Here is a 26,672-nt window from a genome sequence, read left to right as displayed (position 1 = left end):
CCTTGAACCTGTTCCCTTGTCACAACCTGTCAAGTCAATGTTCCTTCCTAACATAGACAATAGAGCACAAAATATATGCCATTAAACTCAACCAGTCCATGCTGTAGCTCATGCTTCACGATGCTCCTTAAGCTGCAGAGCATCCTGGACAATACAGCTCACCCCCTCCATGACACACTGGTCAACCTGAGGAGTACCTTCAGCAATAGACTGGATCCACCAAGATGCAGTGCAGAATGCCACAGGAGATGCTTCTTCCTTTGGCTATCAAACTGTACAACCCCTCCCCCTTCAGTCGTGGAGTAGACTGAGACTGACACCCCTCCCGCCACCCCCTTCCCCAATGTTTGCACATGCCCAATCTTTTCCACTCATCACTTTAATTTCATGTTTCATGTATTTTGTGATTTTATGACTGTTGGCAGATCAATTTCCCTCCTGGGATAAATAAAGTTCTATCGTATCATATCATATCGTATTGTATCATATCATATCATATCTCCATCTAACGTTATCATCATAACTTCAGATTTTCATTCCTTGTAGGCTTACTGAGGTTGCCTAAACATCCATCTATACCAGTCACGTTCTCATCACTCACTGAGTAAAGGAAGATTGGATGGGCCCACGGTGGGTGTCGGAAGTCGGTCGAGGACGGCCAGGTGCAAAGAGGGACACGACTTGGGGGGGGGGGGAGGGGGTGCCAAGAACAAAGAGTGGCCACTGGGGACTACATTGACCACTGTCACTTTGTCGGTGCCCTATGCATGGTGCCCTTTGTCGGCGCCCTATGCATGGTGACTCTTTGCATACTTGTGTATGGTATGCAAAACAAAGAATTTCACTGTGACATTACATATGATAATAAAGTATCAATCAATCATTCAACCTTCTGATTTCTTTTCTTTAATTGACCACTTCATATTATAGATAATAGACAATAGACAATAGGTGTAGGAGTAAGCCATTCGGCCCTTCGAGCCAGCACCGCCATTCAATGTGATCATGGCTGATCATTCACAATCATTCCTGCCTTTTCCCCACACCCCCTGATTCCGCTACCTTTAAGAGCTCTATCTTGCTCTCTCTTGAAAGCATATTGATCATGTTGTTTGCTTAGATGATCTTATTGAGTCGCATCACATTTAGTAATGTGTGCATTCCCAGCTCGATCCCATTTAGATTCTTATTTTCTAAACGTTATATGAGCAAATTTTTTCTTACGTAAATATGGCTCGTATCAATTTTGAAATGCATTTCCCTGTGATGTGTCCATTCTCCAAGCGAATTAATGTTCTTTTGAAATTTGTTATGGTCCTCTTCAGAATTGACTATCCTTCCCAAGTTTCTGCCATTGGCAAAAATTAAAAATTGTATTTATATCATACAACATTGAACAGGACAACACAAGAACAGGCCCATCGACATGCAGTGTCTATGGTGAGTATGATGCAAATTTTAAATACTCCCATGTGCTCCATATCCCTCCATTCCTTGCATCTTCCTACATTTTAAAAGCTCAAAAAGCTTTTTAAAACCTCAAAAAGCACTATTGTCTGTGCTTCCACTACCACCCCTGTCAGCGTGTTCACCATAAGGATCTGAGGACACATTTTTGTCTCATGTTAAGATTTTATATTCTGTATAATTAAACATAATTTTGCCACCACTCACTGTAGTAACCAGAAACAATTGTACATCCACATATTCACTGATTGGACATATTCAGTATCCAGTTAAAACGTGGGTATTTATCAAAGTGGCGTCACTAAGACCCTGATTCCTGTTAGTCCAAGGGTTGAATCTATGAATGAGTTTACTATTTAAAACTATTCTTTACCCCTATCAAATAAATGAGTTTTGTATACTCAGAAGGCAGTGGAGGCCAGTTCGTTGGATGCTTTCAAGAGAGAGCTGGATAGAGCTCTTAAGGATAGCGGAGTGAGGGGGTATGGGGAGAAGGCAGGAACGGGGTACTGATTGAGAGTGATCAGCCATGATCGCATTGAATGGCGGTGCTGGCTCGAAGGGCTGAATGGCCTACTCCTGCACCTATTGTCTATTGTCTATTGTCTATTGATGTACATTACCCCAAGCTAGTTCAAAAATCTGTAAACAAACTATCCAGTTTCCCCATAAGCCCAATTCATTAATGCAATGAACGATTATAGCAGACGCTTCTACATTTATAAAACAATTCTATACATCTTTTACGAATGAATGAATGAATGAATGAATAAATGAATGAATAAGTTTATTGGCCAAGTATGCAGATACAAGGAATGTGCCTTGGTGCTCTGCTCACAAATGCCAACACAAACATACAGTTAACAATTAAGAATAAAACATAAACACATCAAAACAATAATGATGCACCATTATGGTCTAAACATGTGGGTGAAAATAAACCAGAGCAAAAAAGAGACTACATACTTTGGTTATTGAGTAGAACTATCACTCGTGGAAAAAAGCTGTTTTTATGTCTGGCTGTGGCTGCTTTGACAGTCCAGAGTCACCTTCCAGAGGGAAGTGCTGCAAAGCGTTTGTGGCCAGGGTGAGAAGGGTCAGAGATGATCTTGCCCGCTTACTTCCTGGCCCTTGCAGTGTACAGTTCATCAATGGGGGGGAAGGTTGCAGCCAACAACCTTCTCAGCTGTGCGAATGATTCGTTGCAGCCTCTGGATATCGTGCTTGGTGGCTGAGCCAAACCAGTCCATGATGGAGAAGGTGAGGACGGACTCAATGATAACAGTATAGAATTGGACCATCATTGCCTGTGGCAGATTGTGTTTCCTCAGTTGCCACAGGAAGTACATCCTCTGTTGGGCCTTTTTGACTGTGGAGTCGATGGTGGTCTCACATTTAAGGTCCCTGGAGATGATGGTTCCAAGGAACTTAAATGATCCACAGATGTGATTATGGTGTTGTTGATGGTGAGTGGGGGGAGGGGAGGGGGATCTCTTCGAAAGTCTACAATTAGTTCCACTGCCTTGAGAGCATTGAGCTCCAGGTTGTTGCGATGGCACCAGGACGCCAGCTGTGTCACTTCCCATCTGTAGGCAGATTCCGCCCCATCCTGGATCAGTCCAATCAGGGTAGTGTCACCTGCAAATGTGAGGAGCTTGACAGAGGAGTCTGTGGAGGTGCAGTCGTTGGTGTAGAGAGAGTAAAGGAGAGGGGAGAGTACGCAGCCTTGCGGTGCTCCTACGCTGAGGGTCTGCGGGTCCGAGATGTGCTTTCCCAGCCTCACATGTTGCTTCCTGTCCGTCAGGAAGTTGATGATCCACTGACAGAGGGGTTCAGGCACAGTCAGCTGGGAGAGTTTGTAGTGTAGTAGCTCTGGCACAATGGTGTTAAAAGCAGAGCTAATATCCACAAACAGAATCCTGGCATAGTTCCCCTTGTGGTCTAGGTGCTGGAGGATGAAGTGCAGGCCTTGGTTGCCTGCATCGTCCATCGGTCTATTGGCCCTGTATGCAAACTTCAGGGGGTCCAGCAGGGGGTTTGTGATGTTTTTCAGCTGGACCAGCACGTCTTTCAAATGTCTTCATGACTACAGAGGTAAGTGCGACAGGCCTGTAGTCATTAAGACCAGTGATCCTTGTCTTTTTGGGTACAGGGACAATAGTGGAGACCTTGAAGCAGGCAGGGACAGCGCAGTTTGCAGGGACTGGTTGAAAATGTCTGTGTAGATCGGTGCCAGTTGTTCGGCACAGAGCTTAAGGGTAGAGGGGGAAACATTGTCCGGGCCTGGTGATTTCCGGCTTTTCTGTTTTCTGAAAAACAGAATGTTTTTATTTTTATAAAATGATTGGCTATACATATATGGATGTATGTACGTAGCCACAGGAAAAAAGTGACCAATCATTTTGTCATTGTTACTTATCCATACATTTGAAATGTAGTTTCCATCGTTTTTAAATGAGCAGAAAAATATCATTTTTTTAAATGTTATAACAGACCCTTGTGAATAACAGAAAAAGCACAGAAATGCAGATAACATTCATAAATGTACCCACACTTTAGCCTTTTTGTTCGATTTCCCATTTTCAGTTTGACGATATCTCCCAACATTATAAATATTATCTCCTACCATTTTGCAGTGCCAATTTGTGCAAGAGCTCCTGGGATTATCCACTTTATGCAGAGAACACAATTTATCATAAAACAAATTATTTTTTACAAATTGTAATGGAGCTCCTTGTAAACAGAGGTGACTTCTACCGTGGAGCTTTACAATGTATTTGTCAAAGAGGAAATATAAAATTATAATCGCAATGACTGCCAATTAATCTTGGCTCTGAGTGCATTTTGTTTGCTTTGAATTCAAGATCAGTACTTAACCATATGTTAAAGAAATAAAAATCCATTAATTTATTTGCTTTCCCTCGAGGAAACCTGATAGTCCCATTGCATACAATAGCTAAACGCTTTATTCACTGGATTGGAGTTTTGAATGTGGTGTGTTGTAGACAAGATGGAGAGTCCAATAACATACAACCAATTCTGTAAAGTTAGTCACACACACGGGAATTCTGATTTGGCAGCAAAGACTGAAATGAAGAACTTTTCTGGCTAACTTTGTGATTAAAACAGAGTTTATGGAAGACATTAGATATTATGGAGGTGAGAGAATAAATTGATCATCAATAATTCTACCCTAACCCTTATGCATCAGAAGTCAATGAACAAGGAAATTGTACAAGTATTAAAATAGATTGTTCTTTCATTATCATTCAATCAGTGCGACTGACAAAGGCCAACTTCATACCCCTGGAGATTCAATTGTCGACTTGTTCTGTGTTAAAATGAATACATGACCAGCAGGCAGTTTCAACTAGGAACCAAAAGGAATACAGATTCAGTAGATAACTCCAATCTCATATGTCATGGAAGCATAGAACATGACAGGAAATAAAATGGCAAGGATCATTTTAAGTCATAAATCTGTAGCATCAAGATTTTGGACAAGTGCATTAGTTGGCACCAATTTGCAAAGTGGAGAATCCACAACCTTACAAATGTACTATGGTTTCCCCCTATTTCCTGTGTCATTTTCCAACCATTTAATTAATCGTTTTTTTTGTTGATCAAATACATATTTTTATGTTAATGTGTGCCATTTTAATTCTGAAGTATGGCTCTAAAAATTGATAGATGATATCCATGATAACAGCAGGCATTTTAATCAAAGTAACGTCCGCTATGATGGACGACTCGTCTACTTAATTGAATTGTTATTTGACAGCGTGTGTAGTCTCTAGTTCTTGCAGTTGGTCTTGGGGTATAAGATCTGAAGTATGACAACAGGCTAATTCTGTCCACTTTAAATGAACCATGCCTTGATTAGTGAAAAACTGTCATGTCTCTCTGCTAATTGAAACTAAAATGAACAAACTGGATTTCCTGATCAGAAGATAAATGTGTCACTCACATGGGTATGCAGCAGCAAAATTCCAGGGAAAGGAGAAAAAAAGTCATAGCTTAAACCTTGGTACACACTAATATTTAATTTCCTTCAATAAAAGATAGGATGCAAGGCAAGGAAACCTTGGATGATCAAAGAGATTGTAAATAGGCACAAAAAGCTGGAGTAACTCAGTAACTCTGGAGAGAAGGAATGGGTGCTGTTTCAGGTCGAGACCCTTCATTGGCGATTGTAAGTTTGATCAAAAAGAAAAAGGAAGTGCAATCGAGTTTTAGAAAGATGAATCAATTGAGGACTTTGAGGAATATGAAGCAAACAAGAAGGAACTTAAGCGGGCAATCAAAAGGGCCAAAGCAGACCATGAAATGTCACAAGCAAGTCAGATTAAAGGAAACCCCAAGGCTTTTTATATGGGAAAGAAGAACATAACCAAAGTGAAACGAGTGCTTTGCATCTGTTTTCACCATGGACAAGGAAATGAAGGCCAGTGTGGGGAATACTAATATGCTAGGACAGTTTGAATGAATGATTGAATGAATGAATGAATGAATGAATGAATGAATGAATGAATGAATGAACGAATGAATGAATAAGTTTATTGGCCAAGTATGTACATATACAAGGAATGTGCCTTGGTGCTCCGCTCACAAATGGCAACACAAACATACAGTTAACAATTAAGAATAATGCATGAACACATCAAAACAATAAGTGTACAACATTACGGTCTAAACATGTGGGTGAAAATAAACCAGAGCAAAAAAGAGACTACAGACTTTGATTATTGAGTAGAACTACTACTCGTGGAAAAAAGCTATTTTTATGTCTGGCTGTGGCTGCTTTGACAGTCTGGAGTCGCCTTCCAGAGGGAAGTGCTTCAAAGAGTTTGTGGCCAGGGTGAGAGGGGTCAGAGATGATCTTGCCCGTTCGCTTCCTGGCCCTTGCAATGTACAGTTCGTCAATGGGGGGAAGATTGCAGCCAACAACCTTCTCAGCTGATTGAACGATCCTTTGCAGCCTCCGGATGTCGTGCTTGGTGGCTGAGCCAAACCAGACCATGATAGAGAAGGTGAGGACGGACTCAATCATAGCAGTATAGAATTGGACCATCATTGCCTGTGGCAGATTGTGTTTCCTCAGTTGCCGCAGGAAGTACATCCTCTGTTGGGCCTTTTTGACTGTGGAGTCGCTGGTAGCCCCCTATTTAAGGACCCTGGAGATGATGGTTCCAAGGAACTTAAATGACACCACAGATGTGACTGTGGTGTTGTTGATGGTGAGTGGGGGGAGGTGAGGGGATCTCTTTGAAAGTCTACAATTAGTTCCACTGTCTTAAGAGCATTGAGCTCCAGGTTGTTGCGATGGCACCAGGACGCCAGCTGTGTCACTTCCCATCTGTAGGCAGATTCCTCCCCATCCTGGATCAGTCCAATCAGGGTTGTGTCATCCACAGACTTGAGACGCTTGACAGAGGAGTCAGTGGAGGTGCAGTCATTGATGTAGGGAGAGTAAAGGAGAGGGGAGAGTACGCAGCCTTGAGGTGCTCCTATGCTGAGGGTCTGTGTGTCCGAGATGTGCTTTCCTAGTCTCACATGCTGCTTGCTGCCTGATCAAGAAACAAGTTGTACTAGGGCTCTTGAAGAGCATTAGGATGCATACATCCCCAGGGCCTAAAGTGATCTATCTCAGTGGGGCATAAAGCCTAGTCTTGCATTGTACTGATCTATGGTCTATGTTTAATGTTATTTGATCTTTGAGACAATGAGGAAAAATACAGTTATATTCTGTTAGCATAAAGAAGAAACTTGATACCGAGAATCCATAAAGGGAAAAACCAAGCATGGTGTCCTGGAGTTCATCAGTGCTAATCGTGTGAGGGACAAATGTAATATAGGATTTTCCTGCTTGTGCATCAGTAAATGCAAACAGCCAGGAATCTGATGCATGATCATAGTGCTTGAAATTGCTTTGTAATACAGATACTTCCCGACCAACGATGCTTTGACATACGATATTTCAACTTTACAATGGTGCAAACACTGGGCAACACTGAGCTCGCTTCCGGCCACATGATCTGATGTATTAAATGCATTTCGACGTACAATATTTTCGGTTTGTGATGGGTTTATCGGAATGTGACCCCATTGTAAGTTAAGGAGCACCTGTATTATAAATATATTAAATAACCCATTTCTCCCGGTATCTTTCTCACAGATACAAATGCTTGTCTGATATTTGTATCATTGGAAACAAATGTTGGTGGCTGTGTCGGGGAGAGGGGTGCGTTCCAGGGTGATGGTTAGTGGGCACGATGGACCTTGTCACATGAAGGTCTGGAAGTAGTTCCTATCATCTCCTCCCGGACCTAAAGGAAATTATGTCTTAGGCTTTGGGTGAAAATTGAACTTAAGCCTCAACGCCTCACTGTCAGTAATTGTACTCATCACTCAGATAGCAAATCTGAAGAAAAATGCTCCTTCTGGCCAACAAGGATATCATTTTAAAATTACAATTTTATCGTGATGTACATCTCCACAGTCAAAGCCAGGTGGACTTCCATCCTCCGGCTGGCATTACGGTTGCAGTTGACCCTCAACGGAAACACAAGGTCCCAACCTTCTCAATAGTGGACCCCCTGCCTCTAGTGAGCTACATTCAGCAAGCTGATATCAATTCAGGATTAGGGGAGGGATTAAAGGCTACATTGAGTAGATTAAGTCGCACGTGACATTTTATCTACACTCCTGTTCTTTCAGGTAGTGAACAGAACTTACTATAATGGTGCATAAACATTATAAGGTCATAAGTGATAGGAGTAGAATTAGGCCATTCGGCCCATCAAGTCCACTCCGCCATTCATTCATGGTTGATCTATCTCTCCCTCCTAACCCCCATTCTCCTGCCTTCTCCTCATAACCTTGTACTAATCAAGAATCCATCTCTGCCTTAAAAATATCCACTGACCTGGCCTCCACAGCCTTCTGTGGTAAAGAATTCCACAGATTCACCACCCTCTGACTAAAGAAATTTCTCCTTATCTCCTTCCTAAAAGAACGTCCTTTAATTCTGTGGCTATGACCTCTCGTCCTAGACTCTCCCACCAGTGGAAACATCCTCTCCACATCCACTCTTGCCAAGCCTTTTCCTATTCTGTATGTTTCAATGAGGGCCCCCCTCATTCTTCTAAACTCCAACGAGTACAAGCCCAGTGCCGACAAACACTCATCATAGGTTAACCCACTCATTCCAGAGCCAGCACATCCTTCCACAGATATGGTGCCGGAAATTGCTCACAATATTCCAAATGTGGCCTTACCAGTTCCTTCTGGAGCCTCAGCATTTCATCCTTACATCCTCTTATTTATAATCTTTGAGGCAATCACACATTAGAGAGCTTTCTAAGTTAAGGTGGTCTTCAATAAGCATCTCACCTTCAACTTGAAGAATGTTTCAGTATGGCAGGCTCTCTGTGGTCATGATTTTTATGTCTTAGCTGCACTATTACAGTATTCGAATGTCACAGCTGATTAGTGAGAATTATCTACATGTAAATGACTTGGTGCCACATGCTTGCGGTATGCCAATTTGCAGATGCTATTAATTGACTATGACATTATTAAGAACAGATTTTTAGTGGCGTTCTGAGCCTCATAAAGCATCGAGAAGAAGCATTGCTTCTCTAGAGAAATCAATATGGAATTTCAGCATGGCGAAGATGCGACGGTCAGATGTAGGCTTCAAATATGTTCACAGAGGGGGAGCAGCAAGAGAGGATGTTGCTGAACTCTCGTCGGAGAGAGGAGGAGAACTTCCTCAAAGTGGACATACCTTGAGGAGACTTTGCAGTGGAGCAAGATAGATTTTACAGTTAAAGCAACAAGTTAACCTGACATTTGTGGAACATGTAGCCAAGGATTGGCTTATTGTTCCTTAATTAAAAATGCAACTCCTCTTTTGTTTTCTTCAACTGATCAATTTTTTTCCAGCACTGTGCCTTTAGAGTATTAGGTTGTTTGATCCTAGATAAAGTAAATCATGTGTATTAGATGTATACATCATTTATTAACAGAAGTTGGAAAAAGTTCAAGCCGATGTTAACAATTATTAAGATGGTAAAAGGTCAGTGAAATTCCGGAGAGATTGAACAATTGGCTCCTCGAGGTAAAATGACATGGGATAAACCTGACTAATCCACCCAAAATAATAGAACTGACATCAAAGGCAAAAATCAATGTGAGAAAATATTGATTGATGATGGTGGGAAAATTGCTGCAAAGGAGTGACATGAACTGTTTGCTTGAAATAATGATCCTATAAAAATACTACCGGTAGGCAGGGCAGATGCCCAACATATTCCAGAGAATACGGTATTTTTCCTTCAGCAGAAATTCTTTGGTGTTCCTCCGAAGATTTTGAACAAGTAGTTCCAAAAGTGTAAAACAGCGCATGGTTTTACCTGAGATGTGATTCTGCCACAGAGCTTACACCAAGGAATCAAACTCTGTATCCTCGCTTCTAGTAAAACTAGGACGTAGATTTTTGTCAAACTCAAAATGAATCAATAAAGTCTTGTTAAACTTACTTTCTTTTAGGCAGTTATAAATAATCTATAATAAAGTGAGTTTCATGTGGTTTGTCTTATTCCAGTTGCCACAGAGCATGGCCAACAACATCAAACAACCTCTAATTTTTCAGGACATTCAATTGAGATCCCTGGTCCCTGCAAGGAAAATTCTGTGTTGCTGTGAAACTGGGTGCTCTTCTGAACTTTACAACTATCTGCTATATTGACCTGAAATATTCTATTAGAAAGATACAAATACACGAAATAGAAAGAGGAGCAATTTGTGGCTGCCAATTAATGAGATCAGGGTAGATCCTTAATCTCATGTGCATTGTCAAATATTAGTCCCGTAGTTTAGATTAGTTTAGTTTAGAGATACTGCTCGGAAACAGGCCCTTCGGCCCACCGAGTCCACACTGACCAGCAATCCCCACACATTAACACTATCCTACACTAGGGACAATTTTTACACTTACATCAAGCCAATTAACCTACAAACCTGTAGGTCCCATACGTCTATGGAGTGTGGGAGGAAACTGAAGTTCTTGGAGAAAACCCACACAGGTCACGGAGAGAACGTACAAACTCCGTACAGGCAAGCGCCCTTAGCCAGGATCGAACCCGGGTCTCAGGCACTGTAAGGTAGGAATTCTACCACTGTGCCACAGTGTCATGTACTTCTTGATTCCATTAATGTTGAAATTTCTATTGCCTGGTTGAAATGCATTCAAGAACTAACCATTTATCGTGGACAAACACAATTTTCTTGACCTTTTATTCTAATACCTTAACTCCTTTGTTTAACACCCCCAGCCAGGTGAAACATTCTTCCTTATTATTTTCCCAAACAATAATGTTAAGAATCTCATGTCTTCAGGAGATACCCCTTGTTCATCAAATTTATTGGGCAGGAAAGTCTAGTCTACCAAATTTTAGGCTGCGCCTCTATTCCTTGGAGTGCAGGAAGATGAGGGGTGATCATATAGAGGTGTACAAAATCATGAGGGGAATAGATCAGGTAGACGCACAAAGTCTATCTTCACTCAAATGGTGGTGGGTGCATGGAGCAAGCTGCAAGCGGAGGTAATTGAGGTAGGGACTATCCCGACATTTATTAAACAGTTAGACAGGTACATGGATAAGACAGGTTTGGAGGGATATGGGCCAAACACAGATAGGTAGGACCAGTCTAGCTGGGACATGTTGGCCGTTGTGGGCAAGTTGGGCCGAAGGGCCTGTTTCCACACTGTGTCACTATGACTCTATGATTCTATGATCATTCAATTTTCCTTCCTCATTTTTTAAAACTGCAGTTAACAATTTAGTTGAGCAAATTTCCAGACCGTGTTCATTTGCTGACAGATTTCCGCACTGCTGCCAGTGTTAAATGATATCAAATCTTGGAAAATGCATGTCACTGTCTTCCGGCACTCTAACCTCACACTGCTGACTACATCTGTGGCAGCGATGAACTCTGAATGATCTGGTGTCTCAGTCATTATGGATAAAGATAACTTAGAAGCAGCGGGTTCATTTTTGGGTTTTGCTGTTGGTATTTGCGATGTGCAAAGGAGCTAGTTTTTAAAGATAGTGAGAGGTGGAAACACAAAATAAACACCTGTTATCCTCGGAAAGACCCGACCACTTTATCCTTGCTGATTTGCAGTAGAATCTAATGCATGTAGCTCGTTTGTTGGTTATTAACTGGAGGCTTCGACTCACGATCCAGAGACAAGAATTCAAATCACACCGTGTCAAGCCAGAAAGGAACATTAGATTCAGTAAATTAATTATAAGTAGAATTGAACTCAATATCTGTAATGGTGGCTGTGAAAATGACGGATTGCTCTAAAATCCCAATAATGTCATATAGGGAAGGGGTGCCACACGTGACATCAGATGCAATTAATGACCCATAGCCGTCCTCTCGAATGTGCATGTAATTTAGTTCAAGGGCATTTAGTAATGGGCAACAGGTGGTGGCCCTGCCAGCAATGCTCATATCGCATGAATGTAAAAGGCAAGTCCGCAGGTTGACGTATAGTTTGCATTACCAGGGGTCTAACCACCAATACATCCTTGGCTGATTTGGCAATCAAAGTGATTGGTATCTGCCTTACTTATTCTAACTCCATAAAAGAGTAATTTGAAATTACCAGGAAAGGGTCTCTTATGTTCAGATCTGGGCATAGCCATCCTTGCAGCCACCGGAGGAGATGTTCACCCATCCAGATGAAAATAAGGTCCCAACTTTGTTTTAAGTCTTAAGAAGGATCTCGACCCAAAACGTCATCCATTCCTTCTCTCCAGAGATGCTGCGTGACCCGCTGAGTTACTCCAGCATTTTGTGTCTCCCAACTTTGTTTCTTATTCATGAGGATTGGAAGATTATTGCCAATAGCTAACTGCCCCTGAACAGTCACATGTTGAACCATTTCAGAAATTAGTTCACAAATCTTTTGTGAAAAGACATTAGTGACTGTGGGCTTGTTACGAAAAAACGGCCGGTTTAATGGTCACCGTTAAAAATAGCAGTTTCAATCCAGATCTATTTAATCAACAGATGATATTAAAACTTAGATCAATGGTCCAAGCCTCTATATTCTAGCTTTGAAGCCTAGCTACCATGCTGCCCTAACCTTTCATATACATCCATCAGGATCCCGTGAGAACATTAGAAATAGTAGTGTTTCATAATGTCTCCCAATCCTATTCCACCATTTAATAAGATTGTGGCCAATTCTATACTACATGGACAGACCTGACACGTAATAGGCTTTTAGAGTTTAGACTTTAGAGATACAGTCCAGAAACAGGCCCTTCAGCCCACCAAGTCCACGCTGACCAACAATCATCCTGTACACTAATACTATCCCACACACGAGGGACAATTTACAATTTTTACAGAAGCCAATTAACCTACAAACTTGTACATCTTTGGAGTATGAGAGGAAATCAGAGCACATGGAGAAAACCCACCTGGTCAGGGGGAGAAAGTACAAACTCTGTACAGACAGCACCCATAGTTAGGATCGAACCTGTATCTCTGGTGCTGTAAGGCAGCAGCTCAGGATAGTGCTAATGTGCGGGGATCGCTGGTCGGCGTGGACCCAGTGGGCCGAAAGGGCCTCTTTCCATGCTGTATCTCTAAACTAAGCATTCCCTGGGCTTTTTTTTGTTTTAGAACTATGTTGGGTGAATTTGACCCAGGAGTATATTTGATGAGATTAACTGGAGGTTAAAGCCAGTGAATTAAAGTCATTTCAATCCCATCCAAGACAACTACAATGTGCCGGCTATGTGATAGTTACCTTAGAGAGATCAATTTCAAAATACTAATGGCTCAGTTGGGCTACATTAACATGGCTTCTCGAACACAACTGTAGACCTTCATTTTGTGGATTGCATGGATCAGTGAAATCAAGGAGAAAGCCCAGAAGGAGGTTAAACAGTTGAAAGAAATATCAGTGAATATGTATTCAAAACTTGCATTTGTGAGTGCCTATGTGATTAGATTAAATGATATTAGATTAGATTAGATAGATTAGATTAGATTATTGTCATATATGTCTGGAAACAATGAAATAGATAATTCACTTTGCTGAAATTATGTTACCATTCCCCAAGGCAATGTGCTCTATATTGATGATCTGGATAAATTTATTCACATGATGCTTAGAGTAAAAAGTATACACTAGTAATAACAGATAACAATAAATACAACAACAAATGCAAAATTGCAGAATGGTGCAAATATTGTAGTTCAATCTAAAATTGTGTACACGAGATGGTTCTGTCCATACCTTTAATGTGATGCGATGCCAACTTTGAAAACCTTATGTAAGCACACACTTTGAAAATCTATTTTAACCCATCAGCATGTTTGTCAAATTTGCTCAAATTTCAACATCAGATGTAACCAAGAAGAACAGTGGAAACAGAAGCCAGGGACTAACAATTTGCACGAAGAAAGATCCTCATGATTTTTGGTGGCAATGATCTCAGCCTTACGTCATTGCTGCAGGAACTTCTCACGAGGAGAACCTAAAACCAACTATCTACACTCATATAATCAATGCCCTTCCTTTAGTCACAAGGACTAATGTATGGATGCTGGCTCATAATTGCAATATTCAATTCCAATTTTTTCAGATGATGAAGCAACTAATACCTAAATGCAATAAAGTACTGCTACAGCATGAGCAGAAAGTGGTAAATAACACTGATATCATATAAGTGGCTGGAAGGCATACTTGCATTTGCTGCATTTGATTCTTCGTGCAGGTGACCATACATTACAGGCATAAGGGCATCATCAAACCTGCCTGCTACCTCATACAATGATTCTTGAAATGGACTAACCACAAATCTGCAGATATGCATAAGGGAGCTTGGATAGTGATAATCCAGCACTCTTGGGACTGGCAATGTAGGTCTAACAGATTTTGGCACCATTTGATGTTTACTTTAGTTTAATTTATTTTAGAGATACAGCGGGGAAACAGGCCCTTCGGCCCTCCGAGACCACACTGACCAGCAATCCCTGCACAATAACATTGTCCTACACACACTTGGGACAATTTATACTTATACCAAGCCAATTAACCTACAAACCTGTACGTTTTTGGAGTGCGGAGGAAACAGTATGTCTCGGACAAAACTCACGTGGTCACGGGGAGAACGTACAAACTACGTACAGACAGCAGCCGTGGTCGGGATCAAACCCAGGTCTCCGGTGCTGCAAGCGTTGTAAGGCAGCAACTTTACCGCTGTGCCACCGTGACCGCCCTCCCAAACACTTCTTTCACTGCTGTTTTTACATTAAGCAGTCATAGCGTAACAATATTTTTGCTGAACCCGAGTAAGTTAAGGAAAGCAGGAAAACTACAAGGACTCAGGGCTCTGACTCTGGTCACAAATCTAGCAGTGTTCTTGAGCTATGGTGTTCTGCACTGTATCCAGGTCCATACCTGACCCATAAATTGGATCTGGCTCTGGACTCAATCTGCACACCAGGTGGCTGGTGGTCATACACCCTGCTGGTACTCCAGATCCCTGGTTCACATTCCGGAGTAATGGGTGAGTCACATGCCAAATTATCAGAATGTCTGAACAATCAGATGCTGAATTATCAGTATTTTATGATATCTTCCTAATATAATTTCCTGGCTGATGTTATGCATCCTCTGGTCCTTCATTGTTGAGGCTGCTAATGTTGAGGGGTGCTGGCTCGAAGGGCCGAATGGCCTACTCCTGCACCTATTGTCTATTGTCTAATGAACAAAGTGTGAACAGTCCCAAAAGTGCATCATTTTATCATATCATATCATATATATATACAGCCAGAAACAGGCCTTTTTCGGCCCTCCAAGTCCGTGCCGCCCAGTGATCCCCGTACATTAACACTATCCTACACCCACTAGGGACAATTTTTACATTTACCCAGCCAATTAACCTACATACCTGTACGTCTTTGGAGTGTGGGAGGAAACCGAAGATCTCGGAGAAAACCCACGCAGGTCATGGGGAGAACGTACAAACTCCTTACAGTGCAGCACCCGTAGTCAGGATCGAACCTGAGTCTCCGGCGCTGCATTCGCTGTAAAGCAGCAACTCTACCGCTGCGCTACCGTGCCGCCCTGAACAATTTTGAACAATATACCTCCTTCCCTTCATGACATGCCTCATCTGAGGAATACCTTCAGCAACAGACTGGTTCCACCAAGATGCAGTACAGAATACCACAGGAGATTCTACTTCCCTGTGGCTATCAAACTGTAGAACCCCTCCCCCTTCTGTTGTGGGGTAGACTGACTCTCTCCCCCCTTTCCCGCCTTCCCAAATTTTTGCACATCCCCAATCCTTTCCACTCATCACTTTAATTTCATGTTTCATATATCTTGTGTTTTATGACGGTTGGCAGCTCAATTTCCCTCCTGGGATAAATAAAGTTTGATCATATCATATCGTAATCGTATCGTATCTCTGTTCAGCTAGATAGAGCTTGAACAGCTCTATGCCCGACGACATTAAACTCTGCAATATTTTCCCTGTGTCTGCCATCTGCTCCCAATCATTGGTGAACTACAGCAATTTCACTGCCTGTTTTACCATTGTCACTGACACCTGACTCTCCAAGCTTCTGCATGAACAACAAGAGTCCTGTAGCAGTGGCTCCAACATTCTGAAAGTGAGCCCCAAAGTAGCCTTCTCAAAACAGTGAGCGGCAGAGTGGCGCAGCGGTAGAGTTGCTTCCTTACAGCGCCAGAGTCCCAGGTTCGATCCTGACTACAGGTTCTGTCTGTACGGAGTTTGTTCGTCCTTCTTATGAACTTGTGGGTGTTTTCTGGGAGCTCCAGTTTCCTCCCACACTCCAATGATGTACAGGTTTGTAGGTTAATTGACTTCAGTAAAATAGTAAATTGTCCCTAGTGTGTCGGATAGTGCTAGTGCATGGGGTGATCGCTGTTCGATGTGGACTCGGTTGGCCGAAGGGCCTGTTTCCGCACTGTATCTCTAAAGGCTAAAGATTAAATTCTAAAGCTCATTGTCTGACTGCACCATTTCCTATCAGGCTTTTGAAAGCCTCAGGAAAAATTAATGACATGAACTGCTGGAAAGATTTTTTTAATTATCATTGTCTTCATACTCACACTCTTCTGGCATCATGCCGCTGTACTTAGTGTAAAATTAAATAACATCCAACTACATTATCTATCACCATGCAGTCGTGAGGTTCTCAGCTCCTTATTTCTGATGGTCAAACACAGTGCAGTTTTAAATGAGATGTCTGCAGCTCCACTTAAGTTCCTCTGACTCTCCCTGATGTACTTGCATCCCTGTTCCTGCAAAGAATCTAAAAGAAAGCTGAATGACAAAGGCTGATTAATGGAAATTGGTTTTTTTTGGTGACCTTAGGGAGAAGGACATGATGTTATTTGAATAAAAGCTATGTATCTCTTTCATCCTGGTTCTCTTTTCACTAAGCCCTCCCTCTGAGTTCTCAAATCTACAGCAGCATAATGTCTACACTCTAAGGTAGACACAAAATGCTGGAGTAACTCAGCGGGACAAGCAGCATCTCCGGAGAGAAGGAATGGGTGACGTTTCGGGTTGAGACCCTTCTACCTTCTTTACATCCTCATGTGTCCAATCAAACTGGCACTCATGCTGTTCTTTATGCATTAGCATGCCAACTGTATAATTAAAATGTAATAGAAAGTCTCTGCCACCAAGAAAGGCCACGGGGATAAAGGTTTGAATCACCTTTATGGCATTTCCTGCCTGAAATGCAGCTGGAAGCCCATCTATTTTGCCAAAGATTAATAATGCATGTCCTTTGGAAAACCAAAGCTGAAACTTTAAAGCATCAATTCCATCCAGTAGTCATGTATTTTTTTTATAGAACTCTACTAGTAAATTAAGAAATGTATTTGTCTGGAAATTATGCAAGAAAGAAATAACTTTTTGGGTTGAGTGAAAATATTGAAGTTTGAAAATTTAAATATTTTATGAAGGTCTAAATTTTGAGTGGGAATGCAAATTTGTGACATTGGGTTTTGCTTAAAATATTTATCAGAAATAAATCTCAGAAGTTTTTTTACACATAATGAAAAACAACAACTGTTTTAACATGTAAACTTTGAGCAAGCTTATAAAGTTATACATTTTTCATCCCTGCTTATTGGCTGATCAAATGACCTGATTATAGTTCTCTCCGGTTCTGACAAATCTAATCCGGAAATGACATTAAATTAGCAGCTACTTTGGTTTTCTTGATCAGAGTTGAATCTAATAATATTGTGGCTGCTGTCTCACATATGGCCTGATCCAAGACTGGTGTTTATTAAAGGCTGAGTGTAAGAACCAATTACTTCAGATTTCCTTGCTAATAAATTGAATTAGGAACTATCATTTTTATATTTACAAATCTCTTGAGCTGTTGTGTCTTCTATACATGATGGATTCTTGATGGACCATAAAACGCTTGGGAAAATAAAGTCACCCATTACAAAAACCATTTAACTCACTGACCATCACCATATATTACAGGTTTTGTGGTCCTAGATCGATAGGCAACACAATGTTTCCTGGCATATCTGTGGCTTAAGACAAATTAGATCGTAGTTTAACATTTCTTTGATTTCTTAATTGATCAGTTTGACTGTCTTAAATTGAAATATCTTTTTTGCAGCACTCTTCTGTGAAAGAATAGTCCATACAATATTGATTTTGACCAGGTCGCATCGGGTTCTGTGCCTCTCTCTTTTTCTTCCATTAGTTTCTCTCCAAATTAAAGAGTGCTTCATTGCAATGTCTCACTTCTCCCAAAGGACTATCAACAGTACCAGCGATAAGTGAAATATTAAAGTAAAGCTTGCTTTCTGAAACCTGGAATTACTATAGCTATCTAGTTAACAAAAGAAACAAAGGAGAAATATGCCTTCAGTCACCACTGTAAAACAAGTGCAAGGAATTAGATTGTACTCGCTCTCCAACATTCAGTTCTGCTGAAGATAAACGAACAGGAAGGCCAGCAGCAAGTACAATCAACAGGTAATTCCCTTAAGCATGTTTAGCACTTATTCCTGAATCAGTAAAAGATAACATATAAATTAATTTGATACTGTAGGAACCAAATGTACTTAAATAACATGGCGAAAAGAAAATTGTCCCATCTCCAAAGCATCAAGGAGCTATAAGCAAAGCTGCTAACCATATGCCTGTATCAGTCTTGCAAGTCATCAATAATGATCCATTATTCTGTATATACGTGGGAGATGAGGGATTTATTTTATCAAGGCCAGAGCATAGATTGAAATTTCTTATTTAACAGAGCGTTGAATTATATTAATCGTTTAGTGTTCATTTCCAATATAATCATCACTCTGGTTCAGATGTATAAAATAACAGGCTTCGTAAAGAGAAATAGAGCTTTAGTACTTAAACTTACAGCTGTACAGTTTCCTTGAATGCTGTTTGCTTTCTATATCTGCTCCTTGGTGCAGAAAGTTACCATGTACTTCATGAAAAACCAGACATCCTTCAAACAGCACATTAATGTATGCATGATTTTCAACTCACCGGAGTAGAGCAGCTTCTGGTTCTCTAAAGCATTTTCACCCTTTCAGTATCCCATCTAAAGATTGCAACCTTTGTTCACATTATCCCATAAATATGTGAAAAGTAAAAGGGATTTCACTCTCGCATTACTAATACAAGGCACAGGCAATTACCCTTTCTGTCAAATAAATGTTTCAAACTATTGTTATACTAAAAATAAATATTGTCAGACCTCACTGTTAGACCAAAATTTACACAACAGAGAGCAGCATTCCTCAAACAAGGAGGACTTATTTCTCATCAGTTTCTGTCAACTGGGCTTATATTCACTCGAATTTAGAAGGATGAGAGGGGGTCTTATAGAAACATATAAAATTATTAAGGGATTGGACAGGCTAGTTGCAGGAAAAATGTTTCCGATGTTTGGGGAGTCCAGAACTAGGGGTCACAGTTTAAGAATAAGAGGTAGGCCATTTAGGACTGAGATGAATGGAAGCTTTTTCAACCAGAGAGTTGTGAATCTGTGGAATTCTCTGCCACAGAAGGCAGTGGAGGCCAATTTACAGGATGTTTTCAAGAGAGACTTAGACACAGCTCTTAGGGCTAACGGAATCAAGGGATATGGGGAGAAAGCAGGAATGGGGTACTGATTTTGGATGATCAGCCATGATCATATTGAATGATGGTGCTGGCTCGAAGGGCCAAATGGTCTACTCCTGCACCTATTTTCTATGTTTCCATGTTATCAAAAATAAAATTAAAATTAAATAAAATGGATGCTGAAAATCTGAAGATAAGAAAACTGAAAATGCTGGAAACACTCAGCTGGTCGGGCAGCATCTGCAAAGAGAGAAACTGAATTCATACGTTGATTAGTTGATCCCACCTTAGAAGTAGAAAGGGTAAGAAAATAAACCTGCTTGGAGTTGCAGAAGAGGGGAAGGGGTGGAAAGAGAGAGAGAGAGAAAAAAACCAAATGGCTGTGAGAGGGTGGGAACAAAGAGAGACTAAAGGATGTAGATGGTGGAGAGGTCAGGTGGGAGAGTATGGTGAAGACTAGTTCATTCTAGGTGGTCTGTGTGGAGGAAATTTAAACTGAGGAGAGAGGAAAACAAAGCACCAGACCGTGAGATGGAAGGAGATTGCAGCTGCCGGAAATCTGAAATGAAAAATACTGGAATATTCAGCAACTCACGCAAGATCTATGGAGTTAAAATTGCAGCCTTTCCACTGCAAATTGGTGGTAGGACAGGTGTAAATTTCCAAACAGTTTCATCTCCAATGTTTGCTAGTTTTAACGAAAAGTCATTACATTTTCCTAATTCTATTGAAAGGAAAACGAGTTGAAACATGAACTATTGAATTTTCCCTTGATATCTCCTGACATGCTGGTTCTTCCTCGCATTTTCTGTTGTATTTTAGATTTAGCTGTAGGTTTATTATTGCCATGCGTACCGAGGTACCGTTTTGCATGCTATCCAATCAAATCAGATGATACTATGCATAAAAACAATCAAGCCAAATTCAAGTACAAAGGGGAAGATACAGAGTGCATAATATGGTTCTCAGCATTGTAGCGGGGTCAAGGGAAGAGCGTTCGCGTTACGGCCCTGTTTCCACCAATCTTTCCACCACTACGCACAAGAAGTACAAGAAACAGAAGAAGAGCTAGACACCATTGCAGGCAGATGCCGAGAAGTGTGTTCAGCTTTGGCTTAACAATTTCAAATCTCCTGATGTGGGCTTGATAAGAAGAAGCATTGTAGCATACCAGTTTCATAGACAAAGTCCAATGTCCACAACGGGTAGAGGTTAGTCATACAGTACCCTAGCTCATGGAAGGATCGTTCAGGTAGAGCATCTTTCACGTTGTTTAACAAGAACAACACACAGATTTGTTCTCAGATGAACAGAACGGTATACATTTGATTAATCTTTCACCTTGCCATGGCTGAGTACGCACTTTCTCTCTGATCATATAATGTAGGGCATTCTTACAATGTATGAGAGATGAGGAGCAGTGTTTACACCAACGTACTGATGTGCAGGTATCACGCCTTAACCAACCTAAGATGGGAAGACATTGAATCAGTTGTTTCTAATGTCAACTTCTGTGAGTGATCTACACATAATGAACAGTCACTTGCCTAAAGTGTCCCTTTGTTCAATTAAGGTTTTGGATTTCATGATAATGCCCACTAGAATATACATTTTCCTCTGGAGAGCTTCCATATCCCTTCCCACGAGCTATGTGAATGGCCTATCCTATCACTTGCATTTAATTGATACATTATTGCCTTACAATATATTGTTACTATTAACCTCGTTTTATTTGCTTCTGGTCACCATGGAGACAACCTTAGGGACTATTCTGCAGTTATCCCCGCTATCTTAAATGGGTTACTTGGATCCTGTCGACACCTGTGAAGACAAATTATCCATCGGAGAACATATCAATAGGTTGCTCGTTGCCAAATCGTTTCTGAATCTTCCGTTTCATTTACAGAGGCAGGTCTGCTTTATTTCGAGGGGTAGAAATACACATTTGTATCTCTCTCTGCTTTATAATGTAATATGCAATGTAATCCTCCAGGCTAGGTCCCTGGGTGCATCTGATGTGTCTGATGTTCTTTTGTACAGTTCAGTGGGTTGAGGAATGAGTATCGGTTGTTGCTGGAAGGTTATTGAGGTGGCAAAATGAAACACGGTTTTTACCCTTGTGTTCACTCTTCCTCCCTGACAGCCAGGTTCTAAGGTTGATGTTCCTGTAGCTGCTCCCTGCCAAGTTTCCCCCGGCCTGATACATATAAACCTTCCTGACACTCCTGGGGAATAAAATATCCCACTGCTATCTCATATTTACAACTACTTTCAGGAGGCTTCACGGGGCTTGGTTTGGCTCATTCCTGCAAACATTTGTAATGTCTGCAGAACAATATTATAAAGGAAATGAATATTTTCTATGGCTTTATACTTAATCACCTGGCACTTAATCACCTGGCACCCCTCATCTTCAGTATATGAAAAGCGCTATATAAATAAAATACATTATTATTATTATTATTATCTTCAAATTAAAGGCCGGGTTTAATTTGATGGACATCGGTAATACTTTGGAACTGTTTTATGCACTGCAGGGCTCGACATTATTGAAATGAAACAGCTTTGTCAGTCCTCCTTGCTGAGCCTTTGTCTCTTTCGACACGTCTCTATTGCCATTATCGAGCAACTGGGCCTGATGTGGAAAGGCTTGATTTTGTGTCAAGCATGACATCTAACATCACTGGCAGCTCTTTCCTGCTCTTAATAAAAAGAGTGAAAAGTGGAAATACATGGCTGGTCAGGTGTTACTGGAACAGCATGCAACCTTCCACCTTCTTTCATTCTCGCTGGCGATTCCAATGATGGAACGGAAATATAGGTTCCAGAAAGTATAACAGACTGGATTATAATGACCCTGAGAGCATTTGTACTGGAACAGTTGCATTCCTTGCTCCATCCCCGTTAATTTATGTTGTTAAAAGCAGCGGTTTAGATGATGGATTTCAAATAGAAAACAAGCTGAAGACAATAGACAATAGACAATAGACAATAGGTGCAGGAGGAGGCCATTCGGCCCTTCAAGCCAGTACCACCATTCAATGTGTTCATGGCTGATCATTCTCAATCAGTACCCTGTTCCTGCCTTCTCCCCATACCCCCTGACTCCGCTATCCTTAAGAACTCTATCCAGCTCTCTCTTGAATAGAAGACTGGAAGGAATCTGCATAACATCTGTGAATCTAGACCAGAGATTGCCATGCCTGGTTTTGTGATCTGTGTTTCAAAGAGCCAAGGTTCTGCATTGCCAGTTTCATCACAAAATGTTTTCCTTTTGGCTTGCACTTAAATTGGGACATCTTCGGCACTTCCGCACCTAAAAGTTTGATGGAGTGCACAATGTGAACGTAGGCTGTGTTTGATTTCAAAATAGCTTTTCAAAATTGCCCATCGATGCTGTCAGCTACCCAGAGGCACATGGTAACTCCTGAGTGTACAGCATGTAATTATACAAATGAGCAGCTTCCAATATGAGAACATTTCCAGCTAGTATATAAAATTATGAAAAGCACAGATAATATAGGTAGTCAGAATCTTTTCCCCAGGGTATGAGTATCAAATACTAGAGGATACAATTAATGCAGGAGGAGGTATGCTTAATGGGGATTTTCAGGAGTTTATTTACACACGGAGTGACGTGCCTGGAATCCACTGCCAATGGAGCTGGTAGAAGAAGAGAATCACAAAGAATCAGATATTGCAATAACTACCCTTTGTATAATTGCCAGTAACAGTCTTCAACGAGGAATTTAGTGTAATTCTACCTCTTTTAATATATGCGGGAAACACACCGAATCAATGGGCTGAATGGCATCTTTCATATGAAATATAAAAAATAATTCACAAACCTATCACCTCCCAAAATAATAATCTCCGCAACTCCTGAATACCTGATTCCAAATTCCAATCCTCATCTGACTTTTCATTGGCCCCTCCCCCAATTCCTAACCATTCCCGCCTAATTCCTAGGCTCCGCCCCCTTCCCACTCCCCCCACACCACTCCCACATACCCAGTCACTACCTTCACTGATTTTTGTACCTGAATCTCCCCCAAGCACTTCTGTCACTTGTCCAACAAGGTTTGAAGCATTGATCCCCATCCTGACCATCATTAACCCTCCCCCCCCCTCTCCCCCCCACTCCCCACCTCTCAGGTCATGATTTCCAGCTCTTGAACTCTGATCACTCAACATGGCCAAGACCACCATGTTCAAGCCCAGGGTCACAAACTCTGTCCCACCTACCTTTGAGTCCTTCATGGATCTCTGAACATCCCTCCATCCTACCCCAAACCAAGCCATCATCATCACAACATACTTTGTTCCAAGAGTTCAATGGTCCCACGAAAAAATGACATTCCCCAATAGCAAGTTTGTAATTTTAAATTTAGTTTTAGTTTTTAGTTTTAGATATTAGCTGCAAGGTGGCTTTCACCCCTATACAATATTACAATGGTGGTTCTATTACCTGCAGAACGATGAAGCCCTGTAAAGTTATTCTGCAGACCATTTCAATAAACTTTTCCAATATCCCAGCGCAAAATGACAAGTGCAAGTTGCAATTACTGCTGTTATTCCAACTAACAGATTGCAATAACTCTTGAGAATTACTAAAAGACAGTGTGATATTAATTTATCTTTCCCAGTAAGCTGTGGTTTGTATAGTTGACACTAGTCAACTATTTGGCAATAAGGATTTACATTCCTCGTCATATATATTTGTGAATGATTGTTTAGCAACAAGGCAGACTCTTTGCAAACTCCAATTTGAATACAACCAACAAACTGGATATAAATGGATTAAGCCTACTGGGTGCCAACGTGTTTATGACTGCTAAATGGTACCGCTGGCTTTCTGGTTTCATGTATCCTGTGGGGTTGCAAATGAGAAACCTGTCATTAAATTAGAAACAATTATCAGCTGTTTACCACACATTTTCCACAACTATGAATCTTTTGCAGCTCTACAAATGAAGTAATGTTTGACAATAAACATTATTCAAAATTATATGAATGAATGAATGAATGAATGAATGAATGAATGAATGAATGAATGAATGAATGAATGAATGAGTTTATTGGCCAAGTATGTACATATACAAGGAATGTGCCTTGGTGCTCCGCTCACAAATAACAACACAAACATACAGTTAACAATTAAGAATAAAGCATAAACACATCAAAACAATATGGATACAACATTATGTGGGTGAAAATAAACCAGAGAAAAAAAGAGACTACAGACTTTGGTTATTGAGTAGAACTACCACTCGTGGAATAAAGCTGTTTTTATGTCTGGCTGTGGCTGCTTTGACAGTCCGGAGTTGCCTTCCAGAGGGAAGTGCTTCAAAGAGTTTGTGGCCAGAGATGATCTTGCCCGCTCGCTTCCTGGCCCTTGCAGCCAACAACCTTCTCAGCTGTGCGAACAATCAATTGCAGCCTTCGGATGTCGTGCTTGGTGGCTGAGCCAAACCAGACCACGATGGAGAAGGTGAGGACGGACTCAATGATAGCAGTATAGAATTGGACCATCATTGCATGTGGCAGATTGTGTTTCCTCAGCTGCCACAGGAAGTACATCCTCTGTTGGGCCTTTTTGACTGTGGAGTCGATGGTGGCCCCCCATTTAAGGACCCTGGAGATGATGGTTCCAAGGAACTTAAATGACTCCACAGATGTGACTATAGTGGTGTTCTTGATGAGTGGGGGGAGGGGAGGGGGAGCTCTTCGAAAGTCTACAATTAGTTCCACTGTCTTAAGAGCATTGACCTCCAGGTTGTTACGATGGCACCAGGACGCCAGTTGCCTCACTTTCTGTCTGTAGGCAAATTCCTCCCCATCCTGGATCAGTCCAATCAGGGTTGTGTCATCCACAAACTTGAGGAGCTTGACAAAGGAGTCTGTGGATGTGCAGTCATTGATGTAGAGAGAGTAAAGGAGAGGGGAGAGTACGCAGCCTTGCAGTGCTCCTATGCTGAGGGTCTGCGGGTCCGAGATGTGCTTTCCCAGCCTCACATGCTGCTTCCTGTCTGTCAGGAAGTTGATGATCCACTGACAGAGGGGTTCAGGCACAGTCAACTGGGAGAGTTTGGAGTGTAGTAGCTCTGGCACAATGGTGTTAAATGCAGAGCTAAAGTCCACAATCCTGGCATAGGTCCCCTTGTGGTCTAGGTGCTGGAGGATGAAGTGCAGGCCTAGGTTGACTGTGTCATCCACCAATCTATTGGCCCTATATGCAAACTACAGGGGGTCCAGCAGGGGGTTTGTTATGTTTTTCAGCTGGGCCAGCATAAGTCTTTCAAAAGTCTTCATGACTACAGAGGTCAGTGCGACAGGCCTGTAGTCATTAAGACCAGTGATCCTTGTCTTTTTGGGTGCAGGGGCAATAGTGGAGACCTTGAAGCAGGCAGGGACAACGCAGATTTGAAGAACTATATTATAAACATAATATAGCCAACATTGTTATGTTAACAGTGTAGACATTAAGTAGTTATGTTTCATTCACAAATATTCACAAATTTCATCTGTGAATGAAACATTGTTAATTGCATCATGAGTAATTGTTTTAATCATGATGCAACGAAGTAACTTTCAACAGAGTCAGAACAGTATGGGTAATGAACTCTGATGACAGGCACAAAATGCTGGAGTAACTCAGTGGGTCATGCAGCATCTCTGGAGAAGAGGAATAGGTGACTGAGAGTCAGGGAGAGGGAAACTAGAGGTATAGGAAGGTACAGAACAAATCATTGATGACTCAGGAAAGGTGGAGCCCACAATGGTCCATTGTTGGCCTGGGACTAAGCGATAATGAAGGGATACAAATGTACATACGAACTCTGAAACCGGTCGAAACAATTTCAGTATTGATTTGCATTAAATACTGGAAAGGATGACAGGAAATTAGGCCAACCTAGGTCATGTTAGAAGAGGCCATAATTAGATTAGAGAAGTGTTTAGATGCAAGGTATTGCTAACATAAGGCATTTGTAATCCTGCTGAGTAGAAGAGAATTGA

Source organism: Rhinoraja longicauda, chromosome 18, assembly GCF_053455715.1.
Source record: "Rhinoraja longicauda isolate Sanriku21f chromosome 18, sRhiLon1.1, whole genome shotgun sequence".
Classification (NCBI taxonomy): domain Eukaryota; kingdom Metazoa; phylum Chordata; class Chondrichthyes; order Rajiformes; family Arhynchobatidae; genus Rhinoraja; species Rhinoraja longicauda.
The sequence above is the reverse complement of the archived record's forward strand: the minus strand, read 5'-3'. Positions refer to the sequence as shown.